This window comes from Equus caballus, chromosome 5, assembly GCF_041296265.1.
Source record: "Equus caballus isolate H_3958 breed thoroughbred chromosome 5, TB-T2T, whole genome shotgun sequence".
Classification (NCBI taxonomy): Eukaryota; Metazoa; Chordata; class Mammalia; order Perissodactyla; family Equidae; genus Equus; species Equus caballus.
This window is the reverse complement of record NC_091688.1, coordinates 39,638,549-39,650,929: the sequence shown is the minus strand read 5'-3', so window position 1 is coordinate 39,650,929 and position 12,381 is coordinate 39,638,549.

Here is a 12,381-nt window from a genome sequence, read left to right as displayed (position 1 = left end):
GTGGTTCTGGGAAACTGGGATGTTGGGGTTTGCAATAATCCTATTTGATTTTGCTGCAGAGAATTTCCTAGAAGCTAGGAATGTTCATGTTGGAAGCGAACTCACTGTGGAGTCCTGTTCCATCCTCCGCTTTCTAACAACTCACCAGGTGACTTTGCCTGTGGTTACATTCCACCAGTGACAGGGACCTCACTGTGTCCCAAAGCATCTATTGCATGTTTGGATGACTCTGAGTACAGAACTCTCCTCTAATATTGAGTCAAAGGTGCCTTTCTTTATCTTCAAGTTTCCGTCTTGAGGTCGCTTATTACAGAGATGATTCCTTGTCCACTCAAGGGCCCTTCAAGTGGGATTTAGGGCAGAGCAGAGACAAACATCAGTGCCTGGCATAGCTGTTCTTTGCTCTTCCTAAAAGCCCCGATTCCACCCATCCCCCATAGTTTCCTGGGTCACATGCCAGCCTTTACTGTCTCTGATTCATCTCACCTGGTACTGTCCCAATGGCTGGAGATGTTGGATATCACATTTCCTGGGGGTGGTGAGCACCAACCTACCCCACCCCCAATCTCCTGGGAAAGGAGTGTCTCAGGAGTTGGGCACACTCACCCTGCTGGGCACTTTCTTGATCAATAGACTTCCCCAGTGCCGTTGGTGGCAGTGTTCTGGTCCACATGGTTGCTGACCACACAGGTGATGCTGATGTCGGGCTGGCTCAGGGACAGCCTCCCAGCAGGGGCTCAGGTGTAGGGGCTGGTCCTGGTGTCCTTGGCTTTCCTCTTACATTTATAAATGAGCCATGCAGCTCGGTGGGCATCAGGCTCCAATTTAAGGTGAGGACAGGGAGCTGGCTTTTATACTGGGGAACCCCTAAATGTCAGAATGAGGTGGACTTTCCTGAGCCTCCTGTGCCCACACAAGCTGGCCGAGGTCTCTCCAGACAGCGTATTCAGAGTTTCTTGGCTTTGGTTTTGGTTTTGCAAGAGCTCTCCTTTGTCGATGTCTGAGAAAGAAATGCCTGGCTCCATGACGGTCCATGCCCGGAGGTGGACAGAGGGTTGGGGGTTGACTATTCCATGCACAGCCCTCCCAGTATTCTCCCTGTTTCAGCCCCATTCTCACCCCACCCTCCATCGTGCCTGGGCCTGTGAGTTTAGAGCCCCTGTGGGTTCCTCTGGGCGTACATCTCCATCCCCTGCTGTGCCCCTCTGTTTGTATCCCAGGTCAGTGGTTCTCAAACTTGGCTGCACATTGGGCTCACCTGGGCCATTAAAAAAATACTGTTCCTGGGTACTAGCCCAGAGATGCTGACGTCATTGGTCTGGGGTCTGGCTCTGCCCTGCTAGGCTGCCCTCTTCCTTCTCACTCTGAAACTCCAGGCGTCTCTGGTCTGCTGATTAGTTATTCCTGTCTCTCTTTGATGCTGTGATTTATACACTTAATCAAAATAGATTTCATATGGTTTTAAGGTTCTGTGGAAGGGGAGGAAACACATGTGTCTACCTTGTTCATGAACATCTTGAACAAGAAGTGCAAACCTAATTTCCATGACCGTGTCCAACTTATTCTCCAGCCCCTCCTTCTCTGTGCTCTGTAACTTAGCAGATACAAACCAACCAGCAAACTCCGAAATCATTCCCTTTCATCTGTCCACACGCTGCTCCTTCCCGCATCTGTAACATCACTCGTGCTGCTCCCCTGGTAATTTCCAGGCTCAGGGATAAGCTGTGGCTGGGTTTGCATCAGTGCTTAGGGGTGCCAGGGCTCCTGGTTAGACTCTGCCACCTCCTGACCTCTCCTCTGCTCTGAGACGGCTCCAACAGTTTGGAGCACCACATTCTCACACAGCCACATTCAGAGGCAGGAACCAGGGGCAGTGTGGGGCGGGAGCTTCTCCTCAGCCTCCTTCCTCTTGTCAGGGTGGAAGTCATTCTCAGGAGCCCCCAGTAAACTTTTCTTACATATCCTTGGCCAGAACAGTGTCACAGGCCCACCGTGAGGTCAAGGGAGTCCCCCCACCCCACCCCTGATACCCGCTCTCTCTCTTGACAGCTGAACCAAGCAGGGTTCTGTTGGTGAGAAGAGGGGTGGCTTGAGGGAGGAAGTGGATGGTGTTGGTCATGGTAGTTTTTCCTCTCCATTCCTTCTCTCTTCTTGGAGGACACTAGCTATCCACACGTTTGATCTCCATTGTCATTCCATATTGCTCTTCTTTGCTCTAATTGCTTTCCTCTTATTTTTTATATTATTTTCTTATCTTGTCTTCCACGTCATTGATATGGTTCCCTGTAGTGCTGATTTTAGTCTCTGCATTTTTAAATCTGCAAAAGAATTATTTTCCCTTTGATTGTTTTCTTTGCCCCTCCCCCAATCATATTCTGATATCTTAGTTCATCTTTCATCTCTGGTTTCATCAGTCTTTTGAAAACTGTTCTTCCTTTCCTTTATTTTGGAGGATGAATTATTTGTGTAGGTCTTATTGTTTCCTTTTCTACTTTTTCATCTTTGATTGAGGTCTTTTTACTTATTTTTCTCTTTGCCTCAGCAAAGATGTGTTTGGATTCCTTTTGACTTTGCTTTCTGTCAGGACACTGAACTCAGCACAGGAGTCAGAGAACTAGATATAATGGCTGTATTCTTTGTTTGGTCCCACAGCAGCCTGGGCAGCATAGGAAGAGAGCAGGAACTTTGGGCAATAGGAGTTCAAGAACCCCGTCAGCTCCATCCGCTCCAGTTCTGTGAAAACCACATGGAGACAGTCTCCGCTGAGTGGAGTATTCCTGTTCCTCGAGGAATGCCCTCTGGGATTCCATTCCTTTTCCCCTCCTCCCGTCAGCCTGGGCCAGCCATGTGGTGTGTCATCCTTGTGGCTTCTGGGCTTCCCCCAACCCTGCCCCTCTTGCTCTTTTGTCTGCTGTCTTTCCTGTCTGGGTCCGTTGCTTCTAGAATGGTGTTTCCCAAACTGGTGTGTATGGTAGTCTCAGGGGCCTGCAAGTGCTCCGTTAGAATGTGTATATTTCATGCTTTCATTTTGATGATATCTGAACATTAACACATACATGTTCTGGATCCTGCAGTGACTACCTTATTACAGGCATTTTCAGGGCTCTGCTTACTTTCATGTTAAAGCATCTTCATAGGAGGAGCAGATGACGACACAGACGGTGGTCCTGACAGGGACTGTCCAGTGCATGGTTCATGTAGAGGAGACAGTTGGGAGGATCAGCCATCAGGCGGGGAGGGCAGAATGACAGTAATAACATGCACTGAGCACTGGTGACGCGAGTGCTGCTCTGAGGGCTGTGAGTGTGTTAACTCGTTGACTCTTCCAACAACTCCAGGAGGGAGGTCCTTGATTACTCCACTTTGTTTTTTTGGTGAGAATGGTTGGCTCTGAGATAGCATCTGTTGCCAGCCTTCCTGTTTTTGTTGAGGAAGATTGCTGCTGAGCTAACATCTGTGCCAGTCTTCCTCCATTTTGTATGTGGGATGCTGCCACAGCATGGTTGGATGAGTGGTGTGTAGGTCTGTGCCTGGGATCCCAATCTGTGAACCCTGGGCCCCCGAAGCAGAGTGTGGAAACTTAACCACTATGCTGCATGGCCAGCCCCTGATTACTCCAGTTTTGTAGATGGGGAGACTGAGGCTCTGAGAGGTCACGACCCTGCTCAAGAGTAGACAGCCAGTAAGCGGAGTGAGGGCTTAATGCACACAGCTGGCCCCAAAGCCAGATTTCTTATCTGTTAAGCAGTAAGGCTCACATCAACCTGCCCAAAGGTCAACTCATCTAAAACTGGTTTGCTGAAAAACAGTTTACAGAAGAATCCATTTCCTAAACGAGCAAATCACTAAATGATCAACGTGCTGAATTTGCTAACTTGATAAAATCTGTACTTCTATCAATGATTGATAAAGTTTATAACAATGTGAATCGAATGGATCAACAGGGCCTATGAGAACCCTGGGGAGCAAAGACTCCAGGGTTCTGCCTTCAGATTGCCTCCCTGACCCTCAGTCTCCTCCTAGCTCTGCCTGTCAGTCTCCTCACCTCTCTGCCCCTCTTCCCCCATCACCCTCTTTCAGGAATCACCAATTCAGGCTGTCCTGTGAACTGACTGCTCCTTCTTTCTCCTCGCAGGGAGCTGAGTAGAGAAACATCAAACATTGTTTTAGGTGCTTTTAGGAGGAAATAGTGAAAACCTGCCAATGAAAAAGACAGAAATCTTCAAAAGCTGTTAAACCAGACTATCCAGTACGAATTGCTTTAAGCTTTATACACAGTTAAAAGAAAGAAGGTTCTGGTAAATGGATAGATTTGATCACTTTGATGGCTTGATCATTCACTGAATTGGCATCTAATTGGCCCACAGCTCTTCTGAAATAGGCACGTCAAGCTCAAAAGTTCCTGCTTTGTAGCGGTCAGTGGCGTATCTGCCCTGCACGCAGAGGCGCGCAGAGGCGCGGGATTCTGTCTTTGTAGTAACAACTTTCGAAAGTTCATTTGCGGTAATGTAGTAAATACCCGCTACGGTAGCAAATACCCAAAGGAGAATTTTTTTCCATCGAGGGTTCAGTAGTAAGTAGATAGACATATATTGAGTGGAGATTTCCATAATGCTGTAATGTTAATTTTTTTCATGTGAATCAAACAATTTACAGATCTCTCAATTGTCACCTGGCAGTTTTGGTTAAGAATGAAGTTGACTGTCTTGAACTGGTAAACAATGACTTTAATCAAGTGTTGTCCAATAAGTGTACATGAAGTGGCAGTCTTTGTGTTAAAGTTAAAAAAATAAATTAATTACTGAACCTAACGTGAACCTACAGTTTTTTCCTATAATCCCAACATTAATGATTTAATTTCAGCAAAACAAAAACACCCATCACATTGAAGTTGTATGTTTGAATATTAGTTTGAATGACCATTGCTTTACTGTTTGACTGCTTTGTTTTTATTTACTTTATCCACATTTATTTGGTTTATAGTATAAATGCTATAAGCACAAGTCATGTACATATTGTTTGATGTTTATACATCTTTAAGTAAATTTTTAATAAAAATAATTTAAATCAACACTGGGTAATTAGAATTCTTTTCTTTAAATGGAACCTGTTTTGGACTACAAAGCAAATTTTTATTGCATTATTACAAGAAGTGAAGATAAAAGTTGTCTTTAATAAGTCTAACACAAATACCAAACTGACAAAGCAAAGCATAAAAACCATATAGGAGAATTTCATTTATGAATAATGATGCAAAAATCCAAAATAAAAATATTACCAAACAGTATCACATTAAAAGAATAATACATCAACTGGGATTTATTCCAATAGTGCAAAAATAGCTCAATATTAGGAAATCTGTTAATGTTTTATTAACAGATGAAAAAGAAAAAGCATATCAAATTTGCACAGATGAAATGAGAAACAATAAAATTTAACATTGTATTCTCAGTATAACTCTTGATACAATAGGCATAAGTACATGCTTTCCTAACATGATACAACAGATATGCCTTAACCTAATAAAAACATCATGCTTAATGGAGAAACACTAGAAGCATTTATATTAAAGTGAGGAACAATACAAGGACATTTTTATCAGTATTATTTAGCATGGCTTTGGAGGTATTAGCCAATGCAATTAGACAAGAGAAAGGAATGTGGCATAAAAATTGGAAAGAAGGAAGCAAAAATTATAATTAATTGTTGATAATATGGTTATTTAGTCAGATATTCAAAGGGATCAAATGAAAAACTGTTACAAACAGAAAAGAAACTTAGTAACATGACAATTTATATGTTATGTGTGCATTATTTTAATCAACTAGTTGGAAGATCTAATGGGAACAAGACCCCATTTACAATAGCAATAAGATGCTGAAACATTATCATGTCAACAAGACCTGCCTTTTGACTTTTACACTGCATGGATATATTATGTAATAAAAATAAAAGGGTCTGTGAATCACTTGAATTTGAAAAATCCTGAGATAGTTCATTTACTGTGCTTAGATTAAGCCTGGTAGGTGGTGGAACTCAAAAAGTGTTTCCCTCTCTTTCCACCCCTCCCAGGCACAGTTGACCCGGAATCTTGTATCTGCCAGCCTCTGGCTTTTCCATAGTCAAAGGCCATTGCTTTCTCTATTCTTGGGTCCTGGGCTGGGCTGTGACATCCTGAAGTTCCTCCACCCAAGACTCATCATTGTGAGAGGCACCAGGACCCTCCCTATTCCAGGAAAACATCTCTATCCCCTGACCATCCTTATGCACGTCCTGCCTAACCAGGGGTGTTCCCTAAAGGGGTTAAGATGGTCACAGGTCAGAAATCTGGCTGACTGCTGAAAGATTTACCTCTCACACTTGGATATTCGAGTAGCACCATCACTACCCACAGTGTGTGAAGGGAGAAGATGTTGGTGGGAACCCAGGGGAGCAGCTCCTGCTGCTCTGCTGTCTCAGTGGGATGGGTCAGAAAGACTTGGGGTCTAGTCCCAGGTCCACCTTAAGGAGGGAGATCTTAGGATCCTGGGGTGAAGGGTGGGGTGGGGGAGATCTTGTGAAGGCCCCTCACTGCCCCAGTGTCTTCACGGTCTCCGTGTCACCCTGGGGTTCTGGACTTTTCTGGATCTTCTCGTAGATAGTGTGGACTACTGGAGAACGTCAGGGCTGTATGAATGGCAGCTGCCCTTCTCCATGTCTTCCTACAATTCAAGAAGAGTTTAGGAGTGGTCTTGGTCAGTTTCTAAGAATTAGGAACAGGGTTATTCAAGCTACATCTCTTCATGTGCTTCTTGTTCTCAACCAGGTAGTTCTGGCTCTCCATCCTGACAATTCCATAGAATACGGCTTCGGTGCGGACCTCTCCCTTGAACACTGCAGAATCTTTCCACTTGCTCTGTCCTAGACCCAGGATGCTAGCCCTCTCCCCACCCTTCCCACACACTCCCAGACCTCCACTTTGCTCACTCCTTCATCTCTTCTTGGTGAGGTTTTCCCTGACAGGCTTGTTAAAATCTCACCTGACCCCTCCATCCCTCTTCTCTGCTTTATTTTCTGCTTAGCACTTATCGTCATCTGACTCTTCATGTTTTGCTTATTTTATTTGTCATTTTCTCTTCCGACAACCTAGAATGTATATTCTATGAGGCCAGGGATTTCTGTTGTTCTGTTGAATTGTGCAGCCCAGATCAGAGCAATTCTGGGAACACAGTAGACACTCCGTAAATATTTCTTGGACAAATTTGTCAATCACCTTGACTGCTCTCATTGCAAAAGTGCTTTGAAAAACTGCCAAGCATCAGATAAATGTAAGGTGTTATTACTGTAATCCTCACTTTATAGAAGAAGAAACTGAGACCCAGGGAGTAAGGTCGATCAAGAAGTCAGTATCAGGGCTGGGTTTCTCATCCATTTCTCTGGAATCTGCTCCTTACTGCCACCCCCATCTCTCTTCTGTGCTGTCTGCCTGTGTCCTGACAGAGAATTCATTTTCTCCATCAGACTGGGAGTGCCCCAAGGGCAGGGACTATGGTGGCAGGGGACTTCAGGGCCGTGCTGAGTGTCTGGGTCAGATGTGGCCTGATTTGTTCTCTGTCCCAAACTCACACATTGCTCCTTTCTTGTCCTCCTCTGGTAGGGGGAGTTGGGGTTTGGACCCAAGGAGCTCTTTCCTGAATTCCCTGAGGCCAAGGTCAGATGGGGACATAACTCAGATGGGCGGAGACGGGAAGTCACAAGGTGGCAGGCACTAAGGCAATTAGGCACAGTGCACAGAGCACTGGACGGAGAGCGAGGACACCCCTGTTCTGCCCTGTGCTTGCGTGGTTCTCTTCCCAAGCCCCAGTGTTCCTTCTGGGTCCCACTTTCCCAACCTAAAACTGCTTGGACCAGCCCAGGGGATTTCTAAGATGCCGATGTTCTGTGGCATAATGAGCCAGAGTGCTCCCTCTTTAGAGAAGTCAAAGGACAGGAGAAGAGAGGCCATGGCCACTGGCTAGTCCTGGACGTCCAGACAGCGGTGCTACTTGCCTTCCCCTGGATATCTCTTTAGCCAAGTAGTTCTCAAAGAGCGGGACCAGGAGTGTCAGCATCCTTTGCGAACTTGTTAGAATTGGGCAAATGCTGGGGTCTCCCTAGACCTGCTGAATCAGAAACACTGGAGTCAGCCCAGCAAACTTTATTTTACCATGCTCTCCAGGGGGTTCTGATGTGAGCTCAGTTTGAGAACCATTGCTTCTAGGGAAGACCCTTAAGTGTCCTCGCTTCCAACAGTTGTCCTGTCTCTAGCTCTTTCCCTTTGGTGGAATCATTCCATCTGTGACCACTGCACCGATTTCCATCTAAGGGCCAGTGGCCACATGAGATGCTTTCCCTAGGACATGTCATCAGTGGTGACAACAATGCCTTTATCCAAACAGGTGGCATTAATGTCAGGATCTCAGGCAGGTAGGAGGGAGACAGACTGCGGGGAGGAGAAGATTTCCTGATGTTCCTCAGATACTTGGGTCTGCCACACCTCCAGGCCCTGCTGGTCTCCCCTACTTCTGCTTCCTTTGGGTCTATGCAGATGGTAGGTCTTCCTTTGGGTCCTATGCAGATGGCAGGGTCTACCAGACAGCTGCCCATTTACATTCTTGCCTCTCCTGCTCTGTCACCCCTCCTCCCTGGGTGCCAGCGACATATGATGAGATTGTGGACAGATGACCGAAGTGTGCTCCTTATCGGTGGTTTTCTCTCATTGCATCTCAGCTCCCGGCATCCTGTGAGTGCCCGGGCACAGCAACCATATCATCCAAAGCAAGGATTGAACCCAGAGCCCGACAAGGAGCAGAGTACCCTGGACTTCCCGGGATTCATGACCTCTGAGTAGATGTTGGTCAACCTGATTTGATTCCTTCAGACCCACCTCAGGGTGTCCCAGGAGGCTGATCTTCATGTAGGGGGAGTCGTGGCTGTCAGCCCCACCAGGCTGCAGGTCAGCAGATTCTTCTGTGGGAAGGGCCTGGGGAGCAGCTGCTGAGCTGGGCCCCTCGGGCAGGAGAGCAGACCCACCTGCACACAGCAGACACCCAAGGAGGCTGCGTGGAATTGAGGTGACCCCTCATCAGCCCTCAGGTGAGGGCAGCTATTGCTCCCCAGGCTGTAAGCTCAGGTCCCAGACTCCTGCCCTGTCCCTGCCACACATCACCTTCCTTCCTGGGCACGTTCTCAGCTCCCACCCCCAGCAGGCTGTAGCCCAGCCTTCCAGGGATGATTCACAGGAGAGGTCCATGAGCCTCTGTCTGCCCATTGTCCTGCCCAGTCCTGCCCCGCTCCCTGGGGTGTCCTCCAGGCCCCCCATCCCACTGCTCCTCTCAGCGTCTCTCCAGCACCTACCTCTCCCAGTCTCCGTCTTCTTCCTCATCCAGATCCACACTCCAGCGCCCAGGCCCACCATCAGAACCGTGGGACGGATGCCTCTCCAAAGCCGTTTGCTCTGAAGCGAACCTGGGGTCAAAGGCTGGTGTCCGGTCTGCCTCAGTCAGGCCCACTGCAGGGAGGGGGAGGAGGTGGGACCACCCCGGCTCAGGACCTGTATCCCAAGTGGACATCCTTGATGCAGCCCTGACAGGTTTCCTCCTTTCTAGTCTCCCTGCACGCTGGCCACTGTCACTTTAACGTTTCTTCTGCTCGGCTTTCTGTCTCTTCTCTCCACAGAAAACTTGAAGGCTCCTGCTAGCTGGATGTCCCATTGCTCATCCCCTCAACCTGGCTCTCTTTTCTCCTCTCAGAATCCCAGAAGAGAAGTACATCCTAAGAGAGAGAGAGAATGGAAGAATCCGGGGTCACCAGACCTCAGGACATGTTCTGCTCTCTGTTTGGGGTATCTTTCTCATACTCCCACAAGAAAACTCCTATTCATCCTTCAAGGCCCAAGTCAGGTGTTCCCTTCTCTGTGATGCCTTTCCCAACTCCTGTGGCAGTTACTCAGTTTCTTTCTTTCTTTTTTGTGCTTGAACCATATCCTCTGTATTTGCTGTGACTTCAGCACTTACTGTGTGGCTTTATATTTAGAAATTTACTCCTCCTCTTCTTTGAAGTATTTTGTAATAATTATTGACACAATCTATGCCACACACTGTGTTGATAGCTTTCCATAGATTTCCCTTTGAATTCACACAACAGCCCTATGAAGTAGATACAATTATTGCACATCTTACAAAAAGGCACCAAAAGTCTAGTGACTTGTCCAGGGTCACACAGCTGGTGTGTGATGACGCCCCACTGCACTGTGATCTCCTTGAGGGCGGGGGCTCAGCTACTTCTCACTGATGCCCCCCAGCATGTAGTAGGCCCTCAGTCCTAGTGTGAGGGTTGAATGCTGAGTGGCTGAGTGAGTGAGGAAGTGACACGGAGGAGACTGTTCAGACGGGAGCCCCACCTGAGCAAGCAGAGCTCAGGGGGACGTGGGTGGGAGGGGGTCGCTGAACTCTTCCTCCTTTTTTCCATCCATGTTCCCGTTGCATAGTTCTAGGGAAAGTTGGAGGTTTCGTATTTTATGAAACCAGGTCCCAAGGCTCCTTCGTAAGGGCTTCCACCCCCTAACCTACCCTGGACTGTCCCTTTATCTAGGAGGGTGACCCCTTAGGTTGATGGGGGAAGTGGGTAACTGGCTGTAGTGACCACAGGTGCTCTCACTGCTTAGTGGGTGGTTCAATTGTGGTTTACTTACTCAGAGGTGCTAATCATCTCAGAAATGGCACATCTTCATGAAGCAAAAAAGGGGCGTCTATCAGCCTGAGTGTGCTAAGCATGTCCAGCCCATCCAGGGAGGGGCCTGAGTCTGGTGAACAGGAGCTTTCCAGGTCTAAGGAATCCTCAGTCCTTAATCCTCAAGTCCTCCTCCTCCCCTGCTTGGATTCTGATGACTTATTCAGCCTTCCAGGTTCCTGAAGGCTGGGAAAGGGGGTGCCTACATGCCAGTCCCAGATTTATGTCCTGGGTGATGCGGCAATCTCCACATATTGATCCAATTTCTGGAGTTGCAAGTTTAAAGACTATAACGAGGGTGTGGCCATTCACTGGGGTGGGGAACTTTTGGTTGCTCCACATCAAGAGCCTTAAATTATTCCCCTGTCCCACCACATTCCCTGAGCCCGCCCAGTCTCGTCCATTCCCCGTTCTCTGCTAGCCCATTTTCGTCATCCTTTCCAGCAGATCACACTCACCCGTCGATGGACAGATATTCTCCAGGTGTAAGGTTGCATTCTTCTCGTCCACAGGGTTGCTGACCACACAGGTGAGGTGGCCATTCAACTGGCCCAGGGCAAGGCTCAGGCTTAGATTCCTGGAGTTGGGGGCTGGCCCCAGTGTCTCTCTTGGCTGCAACTCCCTGGGGAGGCCCTTGCTGAGCCAGGTCACTGCCAGGTTCTCTGTTGCTCCTGGGGTCCCACATTCCAGGCTGATGTTGCACCAGCCTGATGTGCGAGATGATGGATGAATCTGAATCTGGGGCTGGGGGATGGGCTCTAGGGCAAGGGGGGACAAAAGAGAAACTGACCTCAGGACTGGAGGCCCCCCCAAGTACATCATCCGCTCTCACTAAGGTGATGTGGCTGTGTGAGGTTCCTAACTGCAGCCCTGGGGAAGGACCCTTCTCCCTCTGGCCCAAGGGGTTCTGACTCCAGCCCAGGGGCAGATGGCTGAGGCCCTCCCATGCCCAGTTAAGCCTAGATGATTAAATAGACATGATGTATATGATAACCACACAATGATATGTACCCATGATAATCATACGGATGTTAAAAATTTTATATATTGTTATATAGAATAACTATAACATGGCAGGAGTTGAGAATAACGTGGAAAAATATGTTAAAGTTCAAGTTTTGTTCAGAGAAACAAAAGGATACTGATTATCTTTAAATGGTGAAGTAAAAATTTAATTTCTGTAAACTGTAGGATAAAAATAGAAGGTGGTATGCTGGAGAAGATCCAAGATGGCGCCGTAAGTAGTCCTCTTTGTCTCTCCCCCTTCGAGTCTACAATTATTTGGACACTTATCGCTTGACAAAGGATATCCAGACAGCATCTCAGGACGTCTGAGAGACCCACGCAACTATACATCGGAAGGCGGATGGACTTTCCTCTGGGAGGATGTGGAAATAGGTGAAAACTCTCCGACCCCGACGAGCAGCCTAGTACCCGCAAGCGGCTTTCTTCCAACGGACGCCCCCAGAGGATCTACACACATCTAGGGCAGGAGCGAGGACACAACAGAGGAGCGACGGTGGAAACAGGTGACCAGAACCCTACCTAAACCCCCTGCAATTACTCCTAAACGCAGAGGGAAACTTTGGAGTTGCACACCTGAGCCCGCGGGGAGAGTCTCTCCCCACCATT